General features: G+C 40.9%; 1 pseudogene; it reads left to right on the plus strand.

Annotated features, from left to right (window-relative positions):
* LOC138413872 (lipoxygenase homology domain-containing protein 1-like) overlaps positions 1–26,042 on the plus strand; it is a 72,247-nt pseudogene that overhangs the window by 26,835 nt on the left and 19,370 nt on the right.

Genomic DNA, 26,042 nt, shown 5'->3' on the forward strand with positions numbered 1-26,042 from the left:
CACGGATTAAGACACCTGATTGGTCACTATAGATCATGCCTGCAGCTTCCATAAATCTTCTGAATGAATCGAGGAGTTGGGAGCAAGGCTCTCTTTCCTATTCTTTAGTTTTCATTTGTATTCATTCTTTGACCATTTCTTTCTTAAAACTCTTACAAGGGTCTGGTGCGCAGTTGTTGACGTACATCTGTTGAGCTCTCTGAAAAGTTGGTCGTTGTGTTACCAGGAGACCCTTGATGGCCACGCTCCATTCAACCTAGATCAACTTCACAGAGTCCAGCAAAGCTTCAAGTTCTTTCTGTGCCAATATGATCCGTCCCATTGCATAAATAATGAATAAATCTCATTTTATAATGCTAATGAAGAATATGAGCTCTCCAGGAAGCTAAAAGCTTGAGTTCTAGCAAATATTTGAATAGCTTTTAATTTATCCAAGTGATTTCGCTCTGCCCTTCAACCTTTGTTACTTAAGACATTACCCACATCTTCCTGTGTTTATTTCTCAACTCTGGGCAATGACATTTGCTTCCTTCACTGCCTTTCCCAGGAAAGAATGTGGGTCTATACAAGATCGAATGTGCTCTTATTAACTTGGAGATAGTTCTAAAGTTTAGAAGTACGGACAGCTGGTTAACACCTTATGCCGTCGTAAGTAAGCAGCTCATTTTTCTCATACCTTGTCTGTCTTCATTCTGCAACATGCAGAACTTGTATCAGGACCAGTGGGAGTTATGTTTCTGCTTCCAAAAGAAGCCTAATTCTCACAGGACATCAAAATAGCCTGCTCAGATAGTATTAGCAACAGGGACTCAGGGGAAGAGATGCAGTCTGCAGCTGGCATTTGAAAGATGTAAAAGACAGATTCATGCAGTATGTAAGTAGTTGGTGACTGTGTTGTTCAGAAAAGCCTTAAATTCAAACATATTCTCTGTATTTATTTCAACCTTAGGCCAGGAAGACAGACTGTATATAAAGATGACTGTTTCTTTTACAGCCATTGTACTGTAAAAGAAATAAAAATCTATCTTGTTTGGTGACTTTGCTAAGGGAAGAAACAACAGCACTCTCTCCTAGAGCAAACTGTGCAAAATCTACTTTGATACTGAGAACTGCACGCCTGACATTTGCAGGGACACTTGCCATCGTTAGGGGGATGCTGGAAATTAAGTAGCAACTTCAGCTCTATTACTTCAGGTGGGATTAAGACCGTCACTTGTGATGCAGTGTGAGAGTGAGAGCATTTTCCCCTGAATGGCAGCGTGAACGGGGGTGCTGAAACACGCTTGACAGTGTTCTAGTTGGCAAACGCTAGCATTTTAATAAGTCAGTACTGCCGAGAGTTCGATGTAAGAGCTCATCTGAAAGTGAAATAAACTGATGTAAGCTCAGACCAGCGAACACTGTCACCATCCTCAACAAAGTGTACATGCGAGTTTGGAGCTCATATATGAGTAACCTTTCAAAATAATGCACGCGTCTGATCACATGCTCTAGTGAATGCCATGAAAATCCCTGCCATGGTTTTCGGAGAGAAATAAACATAATTTATATTTGGCATCAGCATGAACTGGTAATTGTCTTGGGATAAAAAATACTAAGCAATATTTTAAAATCACTTGCGTGCTGGAGAGCTCTGCTTCCCATAAAGCAATCAGTGAGAGGAGATGGAAACTAAGGTGATTATTTAGATCTCAGCATAAAGATTTTTGATGTTTTCTGAACATTTGAAATACTTAGTCCTGTTTGGGGGCAATTGTTCCCTTACAGCTAGTCGCTGATCACTTTTTAAATACATTTTTAAAAGCTCTGCGATTCTATCTTTTGCCTTTGGCCATTATTTATTATTATTATTATTACATCTGATTGTCCAAGTGTTGTTCCCGGAGAATATTCAAATCCCCTTCAAAGGCATGGAGCCTCTTAAAACTAACCATATATTGAATTATTTTTTCCCTTCTGTTGGAAAACAGTTGGAAATAAGTTGACTGTTAACTATTGTTCCCAAGTAAGTCCCACCAAGATCCCTGTGTTCCTTTCTCAGCGAGATAAACTTCACATTATTGCAACACATGACCCATGTAATGCTTGCACAGTTCCTGTGGAGAATCCCTGTTCAAACGCTGTCCTGGTTACTGTTTTATGTTGCTTCTGGAGAGGAAAGAAGGGCCCGCCCAACATGACATAGAAGATTCACACTGCGTGTCACCACAGAGAAGGGCGTGGAAGGTGGCACCAACCCCCTCCCCAGCTTTAAAGCAGGACCTGTTATCTGGCCAAATCTTTATTTCTGCCCCTCTCAATGATAAGAGGTTCAAATCTGTGCAAATGCATTGGAAAAAAGGATGCAGAACACATGTGGAGAGCCAAATCCAGGGTGGTTCTCTTTGTCCGTTTGGGCTGTTATAGCAAAGCTCCGCAGACTGGGTGGCTTATAAACCATAGAAATTAACTTCTCGTGGTTCTGAAGCCTTGAAGCCTGAGACAAGGGTGCCAGCACGGCCGGGCTCTGGAGAGAGCCCTCTTCCAGGTTGCTGGCTTCCAGCTTCCCACTGTATCTTCACGTGGCCCAAAGAGGACAAGAGAACTCTCTGGGGACTCTCCTATAAGGGCACTAATCCCACTCCTGAGGCCTCCACCCGCATGACCTTATGACTTCCCACTGTCCCCACAGTGCCATCACACTGGAGGGGTAGGTTTTCAACATGTGAATTTAAGGGGACATACAGTGGTCATCTTTGAATGCTGTGAAAAGTAGTTTTGTGTAGAGGGTGAAGAGATAGCAGAATAAACCCTGCAGAATGGTCTCTAGGTCCCTTGCTACCATGAGATGCCCTCCTCCTTGCTTATTTTGAAAGAGCCAAAGTAAGTCCAGGCTTAGAGCAGGAGAAGCCCCTCATTTTGACAAGCACGTCATGTGAGGGTCCATCCATTTTGTTGTGTGTGACATGCATTGTGCAGCTTTCCTTGTAATTGTTGCTGCTTCCACCTAAACCAGACTTGTCCTTATTATAGGGCCCCCTGCCAGGATCACCCCCAAACCCACCTTCAGCATATTCTCATCAGCGCTATTTGCAATTTTAATAATAAAACATGACATTCCTTGAACCCTAGATGCACTTAAGTCAACATTTTGTGTTTCTCCACAGCCCTTCCCGCAGCATCACCTCCTGCCACACACAGGCCCTCAAATATCTGTGAAGTGGGTAAACCTGAGACTGCTAGTGAGTTTATAAACACATATTTCAAAATTTAGATTCCTTATGGGTGGAATCCACAGATTAAAAAGGTTGTGGTAGGGAACCCTAAAGTTTCCAGGTTTAACTGATTCCAGTTTAGGGCTTGATCTTGATGGTTTTCATGGAATCCAGGATTGTACAGATAAGTCCAAATGGGTTGCCCACTGACAACGTGCTTCCTCTCTTCCTGGTACCCAGTGAGGTTGGGAACAGAGCTCAGTCATAATCGAATCAAAGCATTTTATAGAAAAAAGTACTTGTGGAGTCAGTTTTAGGAACAGTCTGTATCCTGTTCTCTAAAACTGGTCTGTAAATTACAGAGTGGCACAGCTGTGTGATAGTGAGACCAAGAGAGGAACTTACAGAAGTCATCAACACCACAAGAAATATGGACATTTATAAGATTTTTGTTCCCTTATAAAATGCACATATTGGCTCCAATCATATGATAATACACAGATTAATGTTCAAAACATTTCATTAGGACTTCCCTAGTGGCGCAGAATCCGCCTGCCAATGCAGGTGACACGGATTAGAGCCCTGGTCTGGGAAGATCCCACAGGCCTCGGAGCAACTAAGCCCGTGTGCCACAACTACTGAGCCCGTGTGCCGCAACTACTGAAGCCCACTTGCCTAGAGCCTGAGCTCCGCAACAAGAGAAGCCACCGCAATGAGAAGCCTGCGCACTGCAATGAAGAGTAGCCCCCACTCGCCACAACTAGAGGAAGCCCACGCATAGCAATGAAGACCCAACGCAGCCAAAAATAAATAAATAAATAAATTTAGAAAACAAACAAGCAAACAAAAAAAGTCTCATCCTCGGGACTGGCTTCTCAATAATCAACCTTAGAAACATCTATAAGGTTATTAGGTCTTCACTTCCATGTGTTTTCCTTTGTCTCATAAATACGTGTTAATTTTTGTCTCAAGCATAAACGTAGATTGTAGACTCTTTTACATGAGTCCAATTCTCTCTCTCTTCCTCCCTCCCTCTCTTTTTTATATCTACCTATCTATCTATCCATCCATCTAGCATTTTTCTATTGAATTAGAAAGGAAGGGATGTAGGGATGATATTCTCGATAATCCTCCAAAGAGTCGAGCTATAGTTATTTCAGTTTCTTAAATGCCTGTGGTAACTCATTCTTACTAATCCATCTGGCCACCAGATTTCATTGGTGTCAACACTTCTGTGCCACAGTGAAAATGTAGTTTTAGCTCTTGTTTTCTGTGAGAATCATTTTGTGGGTAATGGTGAGGGGGTGTTAAGGGGAAACCCAGTCCAACTTGATGGCTTGCGGGCCAGGAAAGCGAGTCACGTTTCAAGCATGAGAGCGAAGCCTTAGGCACTGAACTCTAGTTACTCCTAAATTGTCTCTAGCAGTGCCCCGAGTCTACTAACAGGAGGCATCAAACAAATATCTGCGTGGTTCCCGTGAAATATTTTTCATTCTCCTTTAGCCAGACTCAGAGACTGCGTTCACTGACAGCAACCTCCAGACCCGAGGGCTGTCTCATTGTTTGAGGGTCTGAGTTTCGTGAACAGCCCTCCCGGACACGCCGGGGTGCATCCGCCCAGTGGTACCCTGCACCCTTTTCTCTGCAGCCTTCTCTGCCTTCAACACCCCAGCAAGCCGACAGGAGGCTTCTGCTGCCCTAATTCAGTCAGTTCTGTGTGTCGTCATGCCTGTGCTTTACTATTTAAATGTGCCTCAGTGTAGTGTCAGCATTTGCAGAAATGGTTAACCTTTGCCCCGAATGGGAATAGAAATGAGGTGCCCCGTAAGCCAGGCCTCTGCACGCAGAGCCCGGGAATGGTGGACGGATGCTGTCAGCCCGCTTACACTTAGAGCAAAATGGAAACCTTCCCCACTCAGCAGATGCAGAGGACATTTTAACTGAATCGGCCTTAATATTGTTTAAGCGTTTGCTCTTGCAAACGAAATATTACATAATTCCCTAGAGAATATTGTCGAAACTGGGGAGCTGGTCCTCGCAGTACAGTCACGCCTACACACTCACACATGACATTCATTTGATAGCACAGCTGTGTCTACACAAGGGTGATTGTGTAGACGGGAAGGGGTGGGAAGGGAGAAACTATTTGATTTACGCGTGAAACACCGATTTGTGATTGTCGTTACAGTTTTGTTTTGTTTTCCTCCGTGGACCGGACCGGGTTCACCTCCTGGGTTAAATCTTACGACTGTTTCTGTGTGCCCTGGGGTGGAAAGGCCTTGCACTATGGGATCCAGTCATGTTGAATTAAAGTCCTTGCTCAGAAACTTAGGGCCCAGGGGGCTTTGGGCACATGACACAACCTCTCTGAAGCTCCCTTTCCTCTTTTGCAAAATGGAGAGAATTACGTGTCTCTCAGGGTCGCTGCAAGGATTTGAAGTAACATGAAAGCGTTTGGCCACGACTCTCCTTCTCTCAGCAAACCTCAGGCCTTGGCCTCGTCACTGTTGTTACGACACCAGAAAAACATCTAGGATCTTGACTTGGTTTTTGTTGTGAGATTGGGTTCGTTCTGACTGAAAAACCCCAAATTCTTATTGTAATTCTGAAAATGAATGGACTTACGAAAGCCTCCAAGATGCTCACGGAGCACAAGAAGGGAGAGAACCTTAAAGTGACGTCAGCCTGGAAGGAATGAGCCCACGAAGGACTCAAGAGTGAAAACTAAACAGAACCCAAACAAGCAAAACTCAAAGTCTCTCAGAGTCACCGCTGTGTCCCTGGAGGTGTTTCAGATGAGGCACTGGGTCGGACGGGGTGGATGTAGTTTCTCTGACCGTCGAGAGCAAGGCGCGTGACCGGTGATCATGAGAACATACAAAGCCTGGTGTACTTTCTCAGAGTTCACCCAGCAAATTCTGCAGTGGATAGGCCCTGTAATGGGCCTCTGCATATCGGTGGGAGGGCACTAGACATGGAGTTTAGTTTCCCAATTTGCCCCGTGTAGCAAGGGTCCTGGTTATTGTGTCTTCAGAGCTCTCTCTCAGGTGTGCTGGTTACTCAGTACTCTCTCGTTTGGTAGAATTTTGACTTTGTTAAGCTGACTTTTGATGCTGCTAAAAGTCCTTCAGCTATTTTTTTTCTCTCTCTTTTTGGAGAAGTTGGCCATTGATCATAAAATGATAGCGCCCATGGGCCCATGGAAAACAGTAGAAATTCTGCCTTAAAAAGAGCCTCAGCATATGGTCTAGCATTTCTTTCACAGTTTGGGTGATCTGACTGACACACACAGCTCTCCTCTCCTCTGGCTCCACCACCACAGATTTCTATCCTTTGTGACTGAATTATTCTTTTAAAAGTCAGGCAGGTGGTTTATGGAAGAACTACTTTCAAAATACTTTGTGACATGTTTGTTGAATGACTCTTAAGGCTTAGAATGCTTGTCTAATTCTCCAGTTAAAACCAAGCTTTAAAATTCTTTCTTCAAGATGTGGTATATTGTATACAATGGAATATTACTCAGCCATAAAAAAGAACAAAGTAGTGCCATTTGCAGCAACATGGATGGACCTAGAGATTATCATACTAAGTTAAGTAAGCCAGACAGAGAAAGACAAATATCATATGATATCACTTATATGTGGAATCTAAAAAATATGATATAAATGAACTTATTTACAAAACAGAAATAGACCTACAGACATAGAAAAACAAATGTATGTTACTAAAGGGGAAAGGAGGTGGGGGAGGGATAAATTAGGAGTTTGGGATTAGCAGATGCAAACTATTATATATAATGGATAAACAACAAGGTCCTACTGTATAGCACAGGGGACTATATTCAATATCCTGTAATAAACCAAAATGGAAAAGAATATGAAAAAGAATATATATATATATATATATATATATATATATATATATAACTGAATCACTTTGCTGTACACCAGAAACTAACACAACATTGTAAACCAACTATAATTCGATAAAAGAAATTTTTAAAAGTCCTCTCTTCTTCAAAGGGGAGTGAGGAAAATTTTGGAGGTGACAGGTTTATTACCTTGATTTTGGTGGTGGTTTCATGGGTATGTGCATATGTAGCTAATCAGCTTGTGTATCTTAAATATGTACAGTTTTGCATATCAATTATATCTCACTAAAGCTGTTAAAAATAAATTAATTTGAAACTCTCTTCTTGAACTTTTATTAAATGAAATAAAGTAATAACATAGTGACCATTAGTTAATATTTGCCCTAACTCAAAGAAAAGGTGCAGTTTTAATATTCTAGCCTATGAGTACATCCAATACTGATTTTCTATATTCCAGACAATGTAGTTTGATAATAATATTCCTAACATGCGATGTGAATATTGAGGTAGATTACCAAGGAAGTCTAGGATTTTCTTCATGGTCTGGGGTGGTTCATTTGTAGCTCAGACAGATGGGTTATACAGCATTGTAAACTGCTTTTCAGCCCTTTAATTCTTGGAGCACTTTTATGACAACAAAATTGTGTGTGTGTGTGTGTGTGTGTGTGTGTGAGAGAGAGAGAGAGAGAGAGAGAGAGAGAGAGAGAGAAAGAGAGAGAATGAAGAAGACCAGGTCTAACATTGTAAATTTTAAAAATAGATGCCTGCCTTGAAGTTCTGTTTGCAAATGTTAATAATTTTCAGAAAGATAGTTCATATTTGGTTCAGTTATAGCTAATTTTTAAAATGGGGATTAACTTATGTCTAGATGTGAACATTTTGCCTTTGCTTCTAGTGATGTTATTTCTTCAGGAATTTTAATACAACTTGAATATAAACCTGTAGCATACTCATATATCCCAATGTGACCATAACACTATCTGGGTGTTACAGAGCTCTTGTCTGCCAGCTCTGTCATGACTACTGGGTCTCAACTCTGTCTTTCACAGATGTAAATGTGAATCTTTGGGAGATTTGGCTTATAAGGAAAGGTAGATTCTTGAAAATAAAAACCTTACTCTCTAATTATAAACAATCCCAGTAAGAGAAAGGGGGAAATTATATAATAAAGTAATTACACAGAGATTTCTTTGATGAACTAAAATTTTGAAAGCTATGTTCTAAAATGCATATAGGGACAAAATTAAGACCACATTAAAAACAAACAGCAGGAACTTTCATAAAAGATCTCTGTAAGGTGAAGCTTTGTGCACCTGGAGACGTGGAAAAGGCTAGTGGTCCTTTAAAGCGAATAAGAAGGGATGAGGGATGTGAAATGGTGAATGTGAACGAAAGCCAGGGAAAAAGTAGAACTACTGAACTCTGACAGGACTTCAGTGAGGAAAATTTCTAACCTGGAAATATAAGGCAGATTAGGTGGAATTTCAGCCCAAGAAATTGAGGGTGTAGTCAGATAAAATACGTGGCGTAGATGTACTTCCAAATACCTGCGGAATCCTTCTTCTTCCCTCTGCGTCCATTTCCAACATCCGAGTCAAGGTCACCACGTTCTGTCACGCGGATTCACACCCTAGTCTCTTCTTTAGTCCCCCCACCCGGCTTTCACTTTACCGCCCTGCAATCCTTCTTTTGCAGAGCAGTCAGGGGAATCTTTTAAAAACATAAACCAGGTCACGCTATCTCCTGCTTACAATCCCATCCCTGACGGACGCTACATGTCCACCTCGCTGTCCTCCACCCGTTCTGGCTTCTCCTGGCCGAACAGCCCAGGGAACTTCTTTTTGCTGCACACTTGAACCAACCAAACTCATTCCCATGTTTGGGCTTTTCAAAGATTATGGTAGCTGTTCCCTCTGCTGGCAGTGCTCTCTCCGTTAATATCCAGCAGCTGAATAGCTTTTTGTCATTCAGACATCGGCCTAAACGTCACCTCCTCCAAGAGGCCCTCCCTGGACATCCCATGTAGAATGACAGCCCATTCAGTCTCTGTAGAGAACTGAGCACGTCATTGCTTTTCTCCCATGTTCGTTTATTCTCTCTCTCACCCCATTAGGAGGGATGTGCCAGGAGAGTAAGTACCCTGTCTATCTGATTCCTTGCTATCTCTCCCCAGTGCCTAGAACGGTGCCTGGTATCTAATGGCTCTCAATAAAAGTTTTTGCATGAGTGACAGAATGCATGAATAATTAAGAGCTGAGGGAATTCAAAGACCAAGGTCATCAATGCAGGTTAGGGTTGGTGTCTTGGGGATGGTTTTGGAAGAGGTGGAATTGGGCTGGAACTTTGTCTGGGGCCTGGAAAGGTGGAGGAAAGGCCTGGGCACACACTGTGGGTGGGGAGATTAGTAGGAGGGAAGATATTAATGGGGAAGGCCCACAGCCCTCGGGAGCTGGTGAGGAGCTTGCGTGGCGGGAATGGCAGAGAATGAGACTGAACAGAGTGGGATCTGAGTAAAGGCAGGGGTATTTGAAAACTACAGAGCAGCTTGGTGACTTGGTGGAGACTAGAATGTGTGTTTTTATGTGTGCAAAATAAAACTATGTTTAATACACAGGAAATTATGTCACAATTAATTTTCTAAACAATTTCTTCACTTATACACAAAATAATTTTTGTTAAATGACTCTAGAACACCTCATTACTCTATCTGTTAATTCTACTGATGTTCACACAGACATAAAGTAAAACATTTTTCTTTAAAAATAATATGCGCTCTTCATTTTAATTTATTAGACTTGGCTCGTAGCTTTACAAAATCCCACTTACAGAGAAAGTCGTAATTAATATATGGCCTATTTCATTTTATTTTCAGAAAAGAGCTATGTAGGCCATTTCATAATGGGGAAACGTGACATTTCCTAGTAGAGCTTATTTTTCCTATTATAAAACTTGACCCGGGCTTCCCTGGTGGCGCAGTGGTTGAGAGTCCGCCTGCCGATGCAGGGGACGCGGGTTCGTGCCCCGGTCCGGGAAGATCCCACGTGCCGCGGAGTGGCTGGGCCCGTGAGCCATGGCCGCTGAGCCTGCGCCTCCGTAGCCTGTGCTCCGCAACGGGAGAGGCCACAACAGTGAGAGGCCCGCGTACCGCAAAAAAACCCAAAAAACAAAAAAAAAAACTTGACCAACTTAAATGCTCACAACCAGAGTTTGTCTGTAAAATAAGAAAAACCCCAAAACATACAAAAAAACCTCTCAATCCTTTTTAACACTGCAAAGATGGGCTAAGTTAACAACACCACTGAGCTCACACCAAGGTCGTCTTCAGCTGCCTTGGTTAAGAATAAACTTGGCTGACAGTTTTGAACCAAATGTGCTGGAGGCCTGTGTTGTGAGTTTGTGTGCTTCCTATATAACCTTGGACTAGCTACTTTAGCTCATTTTTCTCAACTGTGAGATGGATTCAATGAACAGTGTATTTGCAAAGATGCAAACTGTGTCTGAAATCAGCCTTATGCTAATGATGGCCTGTCCTGACAGATTTCCTGTCCTCTAACTTCCACCAGCCCTAAGAAATGCTATTTTGTAAAAATCCATCAGATTTGCTTAGCTTGAGACTTTTTGTTCAGAACAGCATTGATCCCCCAATGAACACATGCAGATGGAGTAACGGTGAAAATCTCAACGTGGAAAACTAAGGCTAACCACAGCCGTCTTGATGCAGAAGGACATCTAAGTGGCACTGAGGCAGGAAGTGGGGCTCAGCTTTATGTAAGGAGGGCACCTGCCTCAAGAAAGGTGGTGAGATGTGTGCTGGGACCATCCCCGCCTGGTCCTCTGAGCTCCTCCGGGCCCACGCCTGCTGGAGAAGCCGGCCACCTGTCCTTTTCCCATGGAACTACTGTGAGAGGCGGATTACTATTTGCTCTGCTTTTTCTTCAAGCAGGAGGACCCTTCCTGCCAGGATCTCAGAACAAGGCAGATACTTCCAATCTCAGATACCAGGGACCCCAAAGTGGGAGGAAACTGGTGGTGACAGGGTGTACTTGTAAAGTGGCGTGTTCATAAGCGAAGCCCTGGAGATGGGGCAGAAGGGACTCGGGGAGCAATATTATTACAGTGTATCACAGAGAGGGGGCAGGGCGGGGGCGTGAGGATGGGGAGAGGTGAGACCACCGCGGGGCCCAGACAAGCTTAGGGCAGCGGTGTCCTAACCAGAGAGCAAGAAGCCTTGGTCCCCAGGACCCCGTAAAGGGGACCCATAAGGAGAGAGTGTCCTGAGACAAGTAGCAAGCCGAGGGGTAAAGCTGGAAGTGGCTCAGAAACAAAAAGGCAACAGCAGAATGGAAATTCATGCTTATGTCTGGGAGTGAGAAGTAGCAGAGCCAAGATTGAATCAGCGACGTAGGACATGCCAGAAACGATCTCCCGGGACAGAAAGAGAGAGAGAAAGAAAGTAAGGCATGGGTGGGGAACAAAAAGTAAATCAAGGTGTTTTGGAAAAAGAAACAAAAATTTATAATGATAGCCATAAAAAATAGAGCGGAACACAACTTCTAGAGTTATAGAAAGACTATCACATATCAACGAAAGGGCCCATCAAGTTCTACACGCAGCTGGTGGAAAGAGGCCCATGTCCAGATACACAGTGGCAGCTGTTGGGAGTGCTAAGGATAATCCAATAGGTGTTTGTTAAAAACAAAAAAAAGATCCTGCTAAACCATATGAATAATTCACATGAACACATTTACACCAATTTCAATGGGCTTATATTGTCTGAAAGAAATTATCATACTTACGGGTTTGAGTCCATGTTCTGCTTTTCTGGGCAATGATGGCCAATTCAGTACTTTCTAAAACTCTGCCTTCTGATCTGTAGAAAGAGGTACAAATATAATCCCTTATATTGGTTGTGAACATCAGACTATCAGTATAGGTGGCTTCTCATATACTACGAAAAGTAGAGAAAGCAACTTAATGTGATAAACTGGAAAAATTAGTGTAAACTCATGACCTTAAAAAGGTGCAGATTTCTTCAATCTGTCACCAGTAATTGTCCCAACAGCAGCAGCACTTTCACCCCCCCTTCTCATGTGTCCCTAGTGCCCATGTTTTGTACGTAGTGTTGCAGACCACGAAAAAGAATCAGGATACCTGGGTGGGAAATTGATTCCATGTCTCCCAGTGGGAAAAACAGAATTGGTCTGGAATATCATGTTGTTGTCCGGAATCAGTAATAGCTTCAAAAATGTCAAGGGCAGTGCTGAAGCACAGAAGGAGAAATTCAAAGGGGTTTGCATTTGCTAAGCTGGAAGTGTTATCTTCGTAATAATGACGATAATCGTAATAGTTAATTGAAATAAGTGGAGACTGTGAAAAGCCATGCATTGGTAATTGCATTCAAAAGAGAAAAGTGAATATGAAATGTACAAAATGTAGTTGTAATACAAAGAAGGGTATATATAATAGTATATGTTTAATTATTTATTGATTTTAATAAATAAAGGAGTGTTAATAAATGGAATTCCTGTAAAGCCCTGTGCATTTGAAATTTTAATAAATTCACTTCTATAAAAGATGTAAACAGTCTGCAAAATGCAATGGAAAAATTACCCACAGAGTAGAATATTCGATGGTGTAAATCTTATCTTTCAACCTATCCACCGTGATTTTGGATAATTTTGATGTCTTTCAGCATAGCATAGTTTTTATTACCTGGAATATAAAAGAAAGAAATTAGAAAAAATGAATCATTAGCAATTTAATTTAAATGATGAGTAATTTCCATCTCTCCTACATTTTGCAAATTGTTTATATCCTCCATAGATGAAAATGTATTAAAATTAAAAACTACACATTTACTTTATGGATAGCTTGAATATATGAGTATTTTGTTTCTTATTTTAATTATGTATTCAAATATCTTGAAAGTACCATCGTAACAATGTGTCTGCTTCAAAATATTTGTGCTTATCAGGCTTTAGTGAGAAAGTGTCTTTCCAAAATGCTTACTGACAACCTGTAGCCAGTTTTAGATGAGAACGGCTGAGCTAAGATAAGTTTAAAAAACAAGCAAGCTTTCCTTAATGCCTTAGCCTTTATCCCAATACCCGTATTCAAGGGGAAATGTGGGCTTCAGAGAGAGACAGATCCTTTCATTAGGGAGACAGCTGAAGCTCAGAGAAGCAGAGTCTGGCCTCAAATCCTGGTCTCAATCTGGGGCAGATGACACAGGTTTTCTGAGTGTCAGTTACTTTGTCTGTGAAATGGGGCTGATACCTATACAAGAGTGATCTCTGTGACATTGGCCATCCCACCCAGGGCACATTTGCGAGAGAAGAAGGGCTCCATTAATCATTACGCCCAGACAACAGATGTCAGTTGGGACCATTCCCCACTGCGTGGGGCTTCCCTCAGGAGGAGTGAGAGAGTGTGACCGCAGTGCTGTCACCTGGGTGGCACTCAGCACTAAATTGATCCCTTGGTCCTCTGCCTGAGACTTGTCTCTCTGTCCTGCTTCCTTCCTACTGCTTGGCTGGTGTCATTTCTATGTGTGTGGGAAGGAAAGAAAAAAACACAGAGAATTGTGAGTTATTTAAGTAATCCAGGAAAAAGTAGGTATTACACCAAGGCTATACCAAGGCAAAGAAGGATGGCCTTGGCCCTGGACACCCCTAACAGTCGACTTAAGGGGGGGTCACAGTCTGCTCTAAAATGGTGAATTAGCTAGATGCCCAGATGAGAGCTAACTATGCAAACAAAAATCTCTCATCTCCTTGGAGATGAGACCTCTCAATGGCCTTACTGATCATAACGAAATGCTGGTAAGTCCATGTTTAAAAAAAAAAAAAACTTTTATTTTTAAATAATTATAGATTCACAGGAAGTTGCAAAGATAGTAGAGATCCGATATACTCTCTACCCAGTTTCCTCCAATGGGTTCATCTTAACATAGTTACAGTTCAGTATCAAATCAAGACTTTGACATTGGTAGGTATCATTACATGTCATTCTATCAGGGGCATAGATTCATGTAACCACCACCTCAAACAAGATATAGAGCTATTTCACCCCCCAAAGATCGCCCTTGAGCTATCCATTCAGGGTCACAGCCCCACGCCCACTCATGCACCACCACTATCCCCGGCCAACACTATTCTGTTTTAAATCTCTATAATTTTGTTGTTTTGAGAATGTTACATCATTGGAATTATACAGCATGTGAATTTTGAGATTAGCTTTTTTTTTCATTTATTATAAGCCCCTGAGATCGATCCAAATGGTTTCATGTAGTAATAGTTTATTCCTTTTTATGGCTGAGTTGTGGTCCGTGGTATGGACATACCATATTCACTCATTGAGGGACATTTTGGTTGTTACCAGTTTGGAACTCTGATAAATAAAGATGTTAGACCATTTTGTACAGGTCTTTGTGTGGACATAAGTTTTCATGCATCTGGGTGAATGCCAGGGGTGCAGTTGCTAGGTGGTATGGCAGTATGTTTAGCTTTTTAAAGAAAGTACCAAACTGTTTTCTAGATTGACTACCATTTTACACTCCCACCAGCAACGTATGAAATGTATGAGATCCAGTTTTTCTGCATCCTTGCAAGCATTTGGTATTGTCATTAATTTTTATTTTAGCTGTCCTAGTAAGTGTATAGTGGTATCTCACTGTGTCCTTAATTTGTATTTCCTTAATACAAAACATATTTTCACGTGCTTATTTGCCATTAATGTATCCTCTTTGGTAAAATGTTTCTTCATATCATTTGCCCATTTCTAATTGAAGTGTTTGTTTTTTTAATGTGTTTTGAGAAGTTTGTTTTATATATATATGTGTTTATATCTATAGGTCCTCATTTATTTCCTTATTGCAGTCATTCTTTATAGATATTGGCAACTCTGTAAGACATTAAGGTCCTGGGTATTGAAGGTTGAACATTAAATATTGTGTGTGGGTACGAGTCCTCTGTCAGATATGCGGTTTGCAAATATTTTCCATCAGTTTGTAGCTTGCCATTTCATCTTTTAAAAGGGTTTTTGCGGAGCCAAAATGTTTAATTTTGAGGAAATCCAACTTATCATTTTTTCTTTTATGGGTTGTATTGTTTGAGTCACGTCTAAGAGCTTGGATCTGTATGCATTTTATTTCCTTTTCTTGAGTTATTGCACTGGTTAGAACTTTCGGCACTACATAGTAGAAGAACATAGAAAACACTTGCTGTGTTCCCTTCTTGGGGGAAAAGCGTTCAGTCTTTACCACTGAGTATAGCATTAGCTGCAGGATTTGTTTCTTTGTTTTGTAAATGCTCTTCCTATTTTTCTGAGAGTTTTTATCATGAGTGAGTGTTGAGTCATATGGTAATGGTTTGTTTAAATTCATGAGGAACTGCCAAATTTTCCACAGTGGCTGCACCTCATTGTTATTTTAACAATTTTTAAATATATTCTGGATACTGCAATCTTGTCAGATATACGATTTGCAAGTATTACTTTATTCCTCTTTCCTACCTTCTTTGGGAGTTAAACAAAATTTTTAACTATTCAGTTCATCTTCTCTTTTGGTGTTTTACTTATGCCTCTTGCCTCTTTTTATTTTTTGATGGTTTGTGTATGCATTATATGTTCTTAACATATACATGTCATATACTAAGCTTTAAAAAGTACCATTCCAGGGGATTCCTGGTCCAGTGGTTAGGACTCCACACTTTCATGCCGAGTGCACAGGTTCAATCCCTGGTCAGGGAACTAAGGTCCCACAAGCCATGTGGTGCAGCCAAAAAAAAGAAGAAAAGAAAAGAAAAGAAGAAAAAAAAGTACCATTTCATTTATGCCCCTTCCATTCTTTGTACAATTATTGTCATATATCTTATTTCTATATATGTTATAAACCCCCCAAAACATTGTTACATTTGCTTTAAACAGTCAACTTATTTGTATAAAATTTAATAAGATAGAAAAAATTATCTTTTATATTTTTTGCATATTTACAAATTCCATGCTATTCCTTTCTTACTGTAAATTTACATGTTCATCTAATGTCATTCCTCTTAAGCCCAGAGAATTTCCCTTTGCATTTCTTATAGTACAGATTGGCTGGCTATGAATCTTATTAGCTTTTGTCTGAATGAAAATATATTCATATGTCTTCATTTTTGCTAGATATAAAATTCTAGGTTGACAGCTTTTAATTTTACTTAGCCATTTATACACATTTAAATACATTGTTCCATTGTATTTTGTATTTCTAAAGAGAAGTTAGCCATCACCCTTATTTTTTTGCCCTATATATAGTCTTTTTTTTAAACTGCTTTTAAGAATTTTTCTTTCCTTTTCATCAGTTGGACTATGATTTGCTTCTTTATGTATATCTTGCTTGAGGTGCACTATGATTTCTGAATCTATGGGATTTTGATCAAATTTGGAAAATTTTTAATAAATATTTCTTTAAATATTTTCCCTGTCCCATTCTCTCTCCTTTCCTTCCAGAACTCCAGTTACATATATGCTACTTTACTTGATAGTGTCTCACAGGTGACTGAGGCTTTGTTAAAAGTTTTTATTCAGTTTTTTCCTATTGTGTACTTCAGTGTGGATAAATTCTATTAATTTGTCTTCAGTTTTATTGATTCTTTTTTTGTATCTAAACCGTTATTAATCCCATTCAATTAATTTTTATTTCATTTGCATTTTTTAGACTTGAGATTTCCATTTTTTTTTTTTTCATATTTCCAGCTATCTCCTGAAAATTCCTATCTCTTTACCCATTATGTTTACATTTTCCTGTAGATTCTTTGGTGCATTTATTACAGCCGTTTTAAAGTTCTTTTCTCCTAATTTCAACCTCTGGGTTGTTTGTGGGTCTGTTTTTATTAACTGATTTTTCTGTTGACTAGGCTCACATTTTACAGTTTCTTCATGTCTGTTGAGTTTTGATTGCATACTAGAACTTGAGGATAATAGTGTAGAGACTCTGGATTGTGTTATATACCTCTGAAGAATGGTGAGTTTTGTTAAATTACTGGTGGATCACCTTGAGCTTGTAGAGGTTTGTTTTTGTGCCTTGTTTGGGCAGGTATATCTCAGTTTTATCCTTAGCCTCGGGAGAATCTCTCTAGTAAAGAGATGTCGTCTTCACTTCTAATGCATGGCACTTTCAGGGATTCACTGGAAAGCCCTAGGTGTTCACCAGGCTCCTATCACTTGCTGGGACTCAGACTCTAAAGTCTCTCCCTGTGGCCAGCAGCAGCTGCAACTGCCACTCTTCTTTCAGCTTCTGACTGTTGTTTTCTCTCCAAGCTCCTTGGAGTCTTAGCTGCCATGCATAGTGCAGCGCTTGGTCTAGAATTGGATTGGAATTTGTATGCATATTTGGGAATCACCTTTTTGTTTCCACCCTACTAGGACTTCCCCTCCCAATTTCCAGCTACACTGGCAGTCCCAAATTCAATCTGCTCACTCTTCAACAGATTATTCTATGGCTTTCTCCTTGAGTTCTACCCTCTTTATGCCTTATAGACTGGGAAATGACTTCAGGGGAAAAGCCATGCTAATCTAGATTTTGCCCACTTTCAAGGGTAAGGTCTTTTTTTTTGCCATGATTTCAAGGTCAAATCCCCTCTTTTTCTGGCTACTTTGGTTGTTTCCCAGGGCTTTTAGACAGTTATTTTATCCAGAGTTTGTCATGGTTATTGCTAGAGGACTAGGTCAATACAAGCTACTCTGTCATTAATTAAACTGGAATTGGAATTGATCACAATCTGTTTATATTTGTCCAAGATATATCAAGATTTATGAGAATATCTGGAAAAAATACCTCTGCTATGTTAGAATAAATCAAAGATTCATACTATGGGACATTGGTTTTATCCTTTATCATACCACTCCTTATAAAGATATCAGGTTTTGTTTCCCAGTGCGTTCACTATCAAAAATTTAGATGACATAATATGGTAAAAGCCATGTTTTCATTCATTTGGACAGCATTAATTGGATTACAAATTATTACTGAGTTTAATAAAAAGCAACAAACATGTCAAAGTATGACTAAGACTTTTTCCTGGTTACTGGGGCTCAGATACCTACCACAAGTACGTCATAACAAGTCATTATAACTTTCCATATTATCATCAGATTTTTTCATCCACCAAAATATTTATAGAAATCAAAGAATATGAAGGAAACACATGAAAATAAAAAATAATTAAATTATTTATTCAGAAAATGTTTATAACCACCCATTCCATGCCAAATGCTGTGTAAATACTAAGGATACAGAAAAGAAGACAGAACTCAGGTCCTCAAAGAGTTCAGAGTCCAGTGGGGGAGATAGCAAAGTAAGTCAACAACCAGAAGAGACCAAAGATTGAAGTTTGTCAAGGTTTATGAAGAAATTGAGAGTACAGTGTGTAATGTACCCAGAATTAGTTTAGGGCTAGTGGCTCCCAAATCTTTAGAGACATCACTGGGTAATCAGGTGTGTGAGAAGCTGTTCTCTCTGAAAGTTAAGATCAGACCCAGGGACTGGGGACTGGGAATGGGGGAAAACCTAGTAGAATCTGAGATCACTAGGTTCCTTAAGCTTTTAAGATTGGTGAGAGAAGAGCTTTTGAACTTAACTTAGAATAATACATAAGGCATTCTTCAATTCAGAGACTCCTGTCTAGTTTCAGAAGGAGGTCTGAACATTCTAGGACCCAAATGTTTCCCCTTTAAAATCTAAATATCACTTATTAAGCTGGGAAAAGTTTCTTTTACACTTCTTTGAAGAGGAATGACATGGTTGGTGGATTGAAAAGGCCGGGGGGCAGGACCCCTAGGAAAGTGCATACCAATGGCAGCCTATGAAAAATGAGGAAGGAGTATCCTGCTTCCTGTCCTTTGAAGGGTACCCTGGAGCTGATTTATATCAAGAATGTTTACCCAGGATGTGTGTAGGAGAACAGCATCTTGTTTTCATTTTCATGTTGTATGACGTAACAAAGTGTCTGTGCTTATAGTTGTACCCAGGATGTGTGTAGGAGAACAGCATCTTGTTTTCATTTTCATGTTGTATGATGTAACAAAGTGTCTGTGCTTATAGTTGCTCTGTGGATTTTGTGAGGGCTTTTTTGGAGGTGTTGCTTCCTCTAAAAAATTCACCCTAATACTTTTCAGTGTTTCTAACGTATTAGAACTCAAGTTTCCAGTCTACACATCCACATTCCTGTCCTGAGCTTTCAAGCCATAATATTCATTTGAAGGGCAATAAATACGTAAAATGAGCCATCCTCTATGAATTGAGAAATTGAGTTAAGATGAAACACCCCAGATGGGATTTTAGTGATCACAAAGTTAATTTATGTTCCATTATGTTTTTCCAAAACGTGAACGCCTTCTTAAACAAGAATACAGGCTTTGCACAACATGAAATTGGCTTCTAGAATAGATTTTAAGTTTAAAAAAATAACTTATTTACTGTTTATTGAGAAAATACTGAAGTTCTGCATGAAGAGATTTAGTGTCTCCAAATTAGAAAAATCCAAGTGAGCATTACGTGTGCAAAAATGGCTGGATTAAGAGCTACATCTGAAAGTTGATGCCTGAAGAGGGAATATTTTTTCCATAAACTTTTTGTGTGACTCTTCCTGGATCCACTAGGCATGTTGTTTTCCTTGAAAATATAGGCTATTCCTTCATAATTCTGTATCTGACCATTCTCTCATATGCTATGCAACTTTTAGTGTAAAAGGCCTCCTCTTTGAAAATGTAAGATATGCATTGTATTATGGAAGTTGAAAAAGGAGTGTATTTTATTCAAGTTGATTTTTCAACTTTGAGCATCTTTTCTGCTATTTTTTGCATGGACATTTCCATTTTTGTTCACAAATGAAAACATCCTTTCTTGTGATAATCCTGAGATTCTTTCTTGAGTAGCCCTCAAATTATTGCCTAATTTTCCCAGCTTTTTCAATCCCATGAGCTCCAAGAATAGGATCATGGTGGTCCGAACCCAAGATGTCAGTTCAAACCCTCCTGCTTATTCTTTAGAGACCTCTTCAAACCTCTCTACCCTGCTGTCTGTCCCTAGACCTGTATGGGTTGACACTCTACGAATTACAAAGCATTTTCACAAGATTATCTATTTTGGTCCTTTTTACAAATAGGAACTTGATGGTCAGGGATGTTGGTGGCATGAGAAGACTCAGCCTCCAGCCTGTTTTCCCCTGACAAGCTCCATGCTTCTCCTCTCGGGCTCTGCTTCCCAGAACTGGACTCTGATCCTACACGGCAGAGACAACCCTCCTTGGAGCCCCTGGTGATGCTGCTGGCTGGCAAGCACAACAGATAGACAGGACTGATCTCCTTTGGTTTATCTCCTCCTCCCATCTGAATGCCCAGCGCAGGGCTGGAGGGTCAAAGGCACTGGAAAAACTGCTTGTAGAATTAAAGCAAATGGTGTTTAGTTTTCTTCTCCCCATTGTATTCGTCACTGAATTCCTTCTAATCCCCCTTTACTACTACTAATAATTATTATTTTCCTTAGACCACCAGTGTTCATTGAGGATATAATATGTGTTAATTTGTCCAGTTTTTGCTAATTAATCTGTCACTTACTCTCATAACCTCCCAGCAAAGTGATTCTTAATACCCCATTTTGTAGATGAGGAAACTGAAGTTTAGAGAGAAGACGTAGCTTGCCCCCAAATCCCAGTGTCAGAAGGTCGTACTGCCTGCTTTGCACACGGTGCGTCTGATCCAAAGCCGGTGCCCTCAGGTCTCATGCTAGACGCTGCCTCGGCCCCCCGCCCCCTCCCCCAAGTAGAGGCCACCATGCCTGCTCCAGGTTCATTTCTCAGCAGCAGCATCTACCTTTGTGAAGTACCTGTTCGTATCTGAAAGCATACTAGATTCTGTTCAAATAGAATACAACTTAGAATTTAAAAATTTCAGGAACAGTGACCATTTCTACCCTGCTTGGTTTTGCTTGTGCCGTTTCCTGTCTCCTGCCCTCCTTCATGGGCTTGCTTATTCCTCAAAGTCCAGGGCCCTCCCTGCCTGTCCCCCGTGCACTGACTCACCCCATCACACTCTTCTTGGGCCTCTGCTTTGCTTGCGTCTCTTTGAATGCAGTGAATTAGTGTCCCACATCTCTGTCTTCGTACGTGGGTTGTGAGAGCCCTGGTTTTTTTCATGTGTATATACTTGCTTAGGGCAGTGTTAGTATGTAATAAGAACTTCTTAAATGTTTACATGGTTTAATCTACTTGGTGCACATTTAAAATGTTCTTGGAGTAGTGTATATAATAAACAGAATTATCAAAAAATGTGGGTATACAGAGTGCTTTACTTTTGTCCTTAAATTCAGTGTATACTTAACCCTCTTTTTTTCTTTAACATCTTTATTGGAGTGTAATTGCTTTACAATGGTGTGTTAGTTTCTGCTTTATAACAAAGTGAATGAGCTATACGTATACATATATCCCCATATCCCCTCCCTCTTGCGTCTCCCTCCCACCCTCCCTATCCCACCCCTCTAGCTGGTCACAAAGCGCCGAGCTGATCTCCCTGTGCTATGCGGCTGCTTCCCACTAGCTATCTATTTTACATTTGGCATCCTTTTTTTGGTTAATAATTCCAAGTACCCAAATCAGACATTCTCAGACAGCAATTTTTAAAAATCTTCATGTTCTGGCTATGTAGTGGGAGTTCACTGATATTATTGCAATTTTCAAAATGTGACGTTAGAGCGATGGGAATGGACTATATGTGCACTTCTCTTCTGCCTTTCTCTCTCTGACCCCGTATCTCAGTCCCGAAAACCGTTTTATTTTTATCTGGGACTGTCTTATTCTTTTATTAGATTATTTTATTCTTCAGATCTAACTACTGAAATAACTAGTATATATCAATAATTTCAAAAAAACACTTACTTTGCAAAATAGTAGTTGCTAAAAAATGATATAATGAAAGCTAGTTGGATTTAATCTGTTGGTTTGTTTGTGGCCAATGGATTCTTGTTTCACCATATGAAACAGTATTTCATGGTGTCACAAGTTACTAGTTCTCATGGAAATCAGTAAGGAGTATGTGGGGCAGAAGTAGCCACTGAGTTCGAAATTGGATATGAACTTGCAATTTGAAAAATCAAATTGGAGATGTAGGAAGTTTTATTTACTTTTTTTCTTTTGTGCTGCAGTTTAATCTTAAAGATATTGGTGAAATGAATAAAACACGTATTGGAATGACAACAGCGGAAAGGGTCCCAGGTAGTATCTGGAGGAAATTAGGCTTGAAAATATAGACACATGTGAGCTGTTGTGTCTACCTGTTGATTCCTGGATAGCTGAGAATGAAAACGGTGCAATACATGGAAGGAAATGCCCATTGTGAGAACTAACAAAGCACCCTTGCCAGGTGTAGAATTTCATTTCCTTTGTGATGTGTATTAAAAATTTAAATAATTGAGATTAGTTGGGACACAGGTCAGCAATCTTCTTCTGTAGCTGGCCAAACACTAAATATTCTGCTTTGGGGGCCATGAAGTCTCCCAAAACTACTCAACTTTGCCAGTTAGTGAGACACTGCTATAGATAATACATAAACTAATGGAATGGCTGTGTTCCAATAAAACTTTATCTGTGGACACTGAATTTGGAATTTTATATAATACTATTTGTCAAGGAATAGTATTCTGCTTTTGATTTTTTTGTTTTATTGCCTTTTTGACCATTAAGGAACAGTAACAAGCACTTTTAGCTCCTGGATTATGTGGACACAGGTGCTGGCAGATTTGGCCCAGAGGCCGTAGTTTGCCTCTGCCTGACTTAGAGCATTAGGGCTTTGGGATTGACACTTGTCTGGCTGCTCAGAAGGGAAAATGTCCACAGAAAGAGGTATGCATGTCGTCAGCTCATCTTTCTGTGAACTCTTTTGCTAGCCATTTAAATGTGACTTTCTTTTTGGCTATAGCATGTTACCAAATGTTAGCAATCGTGAACTTAGAAGCACGTGAATTCATTTACTAACTTTTTGTTTTTATTTTTGCCCAAAAGTGAACTCATACATGGCCTTACTTTTCTCTCTATGCATTTCCTGTGTCTCTGATAACCACCCTGTTACTGCTGCCACCACTGTAGTAAAATTGTTCTCTCAATGGATACCGATGGCCTCTTTGTTTAAATGCCCCTGTGTGCACGTGTTTGCGTGCATGCACACGTTTCCTCTGTGTCCCAGACCCCTCGTGTGAAGAGGCAGAGATTTCTGGAGCCTCTGGAAGCAGACGCACTGGGTGAGTCTGGGCGTGGCCATGTGTTTATAGCCTCGTCACCCTGGGCAACCTTCTTAGCCTCCCTTGGCCAACATTGCCTTATCTATAAAACGGGGGTAAAGATAGTGTCTGTGTCATAGGCTTGCTTTGAGTCTGAGCTAATGCACTTAGTCTTTAGGATAATGTACTTCGGGTACTTAGCTCCTGGCACGTCGTAATCAACGCGATAAACACTCGCTATTACCGTCACTACCATTAAATCTCTCTCCAGCCCTGACTTCCATCATGTGATACCACCCTAGCTCTGTTTCCTCTGATCTTTTTCTGTTTTTGTCACCGGCCCCACCTGGTCCTTGTCCCTTGAACACGCAGATTGAGCTGCTGCGTTCCTCCGTGCCTGCTGAGCCTCTTCCCAGCTTCTGAGGGGTTCACTCTGCATAGAGGAGAGCCAACTTCCACCCTCAGCTCTGTCCTCTCTCCTACCCAGAGCCCCAGCATCCCATTAAGTGACTCAGTGTCTCGTCATTTTTAATACCCACTCATGGTCTGTTCATTCAACCATTCCACACGCAAAGGTAAGCACACGTACCAACAGTTATTAGGTGCCTAGTGTGTGCCAGGAGTAGTGAGCACCGTGCAGACAGGGCTCCTGATCCCACATTTGCTCAGTTTTCACGGCTCTCGTTAGCATCTTCAGTCTAACGACCCCCCTCCTCTCCCCTCCCATCAGTTGCTTGTTTTCTGCTTCCCTCGGAAGGCTTGGCTCCGAGGATCACGGGTGCTTGGAAGCCATCACATTCCCCTCCGCCTCAGCCTGTTTCCTCTACATGTATGTGGGGAGTCTACCCTCCCCATGGGCTTCCTGTGAAGTAGCTGCATCTCCCGCAGGACCTCTACGTGTTAGCGTGACGCATGGGCCGTGTGCCATAGAAATACTTGGTTAATTCAGATATGGTGAGAAAGATTTAGGATAAGACCAGGTTAATGAATGGAGAAAGGTTTTATAATAGTAATTCTTTTTTTTTTTTTTTTTTGCGGTACGCGGGCCTCTCACTGTTGTGGCCTCTCCCGTTGCGGAGCACAGGCTCCGGACGCGCAGGCTCAGCGGCCATGGCTCACGGGCCCAGCCGCTCCGCGGCATGTGGGATCTTCCTGGACTGGGGCACGAACCCATGTCCCCTGCATCGGCAGGCGGACTCTCAACCATTGCGCCACCAAGGAAGCCCAATAGTAATTCTTTTTGTATATATTTTGACAGTTTGCAAAAGTGCTTTTTCATATAAAATCTCATTCAATACATACAGCTCCAGATCCTAATGGCTTTAGTTGTTCGCAGTCATGTGAGGATAGCAGTGGTGTCCAGGGATGTCCAGAAGCCTGAAGTGGAAATGATAGAAGGCGCCTAAGAAATGTAGACTCCTGGTGTTCACCCTTCATCACCCTAGGACCTATCTAAACTATACACCCAGTTGCTAACATTCGTCAAGAATCCATTCTGCTCTTTAAAAGCGATGTATAGAAGAATTTTGAAATCCATAGTACCAATAAGAAGGAGAAGAAATCTTGTTGGTTTGTTTTATTTGTTATTTCTCAATCTGCAGTGCTTTAAAAGGCTGCATTATTTTAAAATGAACTTTATTTAAACTCTATTAGGCAACCATTTTGAATTTTTTCCAGTTGCATCCTAGTTGACATATTTGCACAATTTTTACATGTAGAAAAATGTGGAAGGCAGTTGTATGGGTTTTTAAAAAGCCAGGATACAAAAGAAACGTCATTGTGCTTTACATGAACTATTGATTTGGGGTTCATTTAACTTGAGCAGCAATAAAGGCTCGGCAGGCCTCCCCTGCATCTTTCTGTTCATCCTTTCCCCAGACTAGCTAAGGAAACTTCTCCATTAGTATTTCCCATTTAGAGCGGTCATTTCTTAGCTGAAACACACCAACCATTTCTTAAGACATTTTCTCCTACAAAATAATACAAGGTAATACATGATACCTCGCTCTAATCTCAGCCAGACTTCTCATTTTTCTCCGGTTCTGACAAACAGTCCAGGTTCCCCTTTCCCAGACTGAGTATTTGTTCATTTAGGAGAAAATCATTAAAATAAGAAAGTGAGAAGATAATGACACCTCAATGTTGAGGCATTAAGTAGGGATCAGAATGTCCTGGTGAGCACGGAGCAGTCTGGGGTGCTGTCTCCCCTTTGGAAAATCATGTTGGTGCCACGGAGAGGTTCATTTGCTCTTCCTGTGACATCACGGGAAGCCACAGCAGATCCAAACCACTGAATCGCTGCTTCTCCGGTTTGGATTTGGAAGGAGGAGTAAGGAGGGGTTGACCTTCAATATTTTAAAATTGTTCGTCTGTCAAAACATTTTGAAGCTGGCTTCGGGAAGAACACAAAGGGGGATGTGGAGGAATTTTTGTTTTAATTAAGCTATTAACACGTCGGGTTGCTAGGCTGCATAGAGTCCTAGGGACCCACTGGAGGTTAATATACATATTTTTAATTTGGTAGCACAAAATAGTGCTTTCCCTTGCATTTGGCCCTTACACTCCGAGCCAATTAATATTGTGACTTTGCCTCATCTTTTCAAAAGATTGCTGGAATGTTTTCAAAAAGAAAAGGATTCTGAGATGATTAGACTCTAAATCATCACCCTTTGGGGGCCTGAGCTAGGTTGCTGATGGGATCAGTGATCTCCTCCTGGACGTGAGCCCT

The sequence above is a fragment of the Delphinus delphis genome, chromosome 17, assembly GCF_949987515.2.
Source record: "Delphinus delphis chromosome 17, mDelDel1.2, whole genome shotgun sequence".
NCBI classification, from domain to species: domain Eukaryota; kingdom Metazoa; phylum Chordata; class Mammalia; order Artiodactyla; family Delphinidae; genus Delphinus; species Delphinus delphis.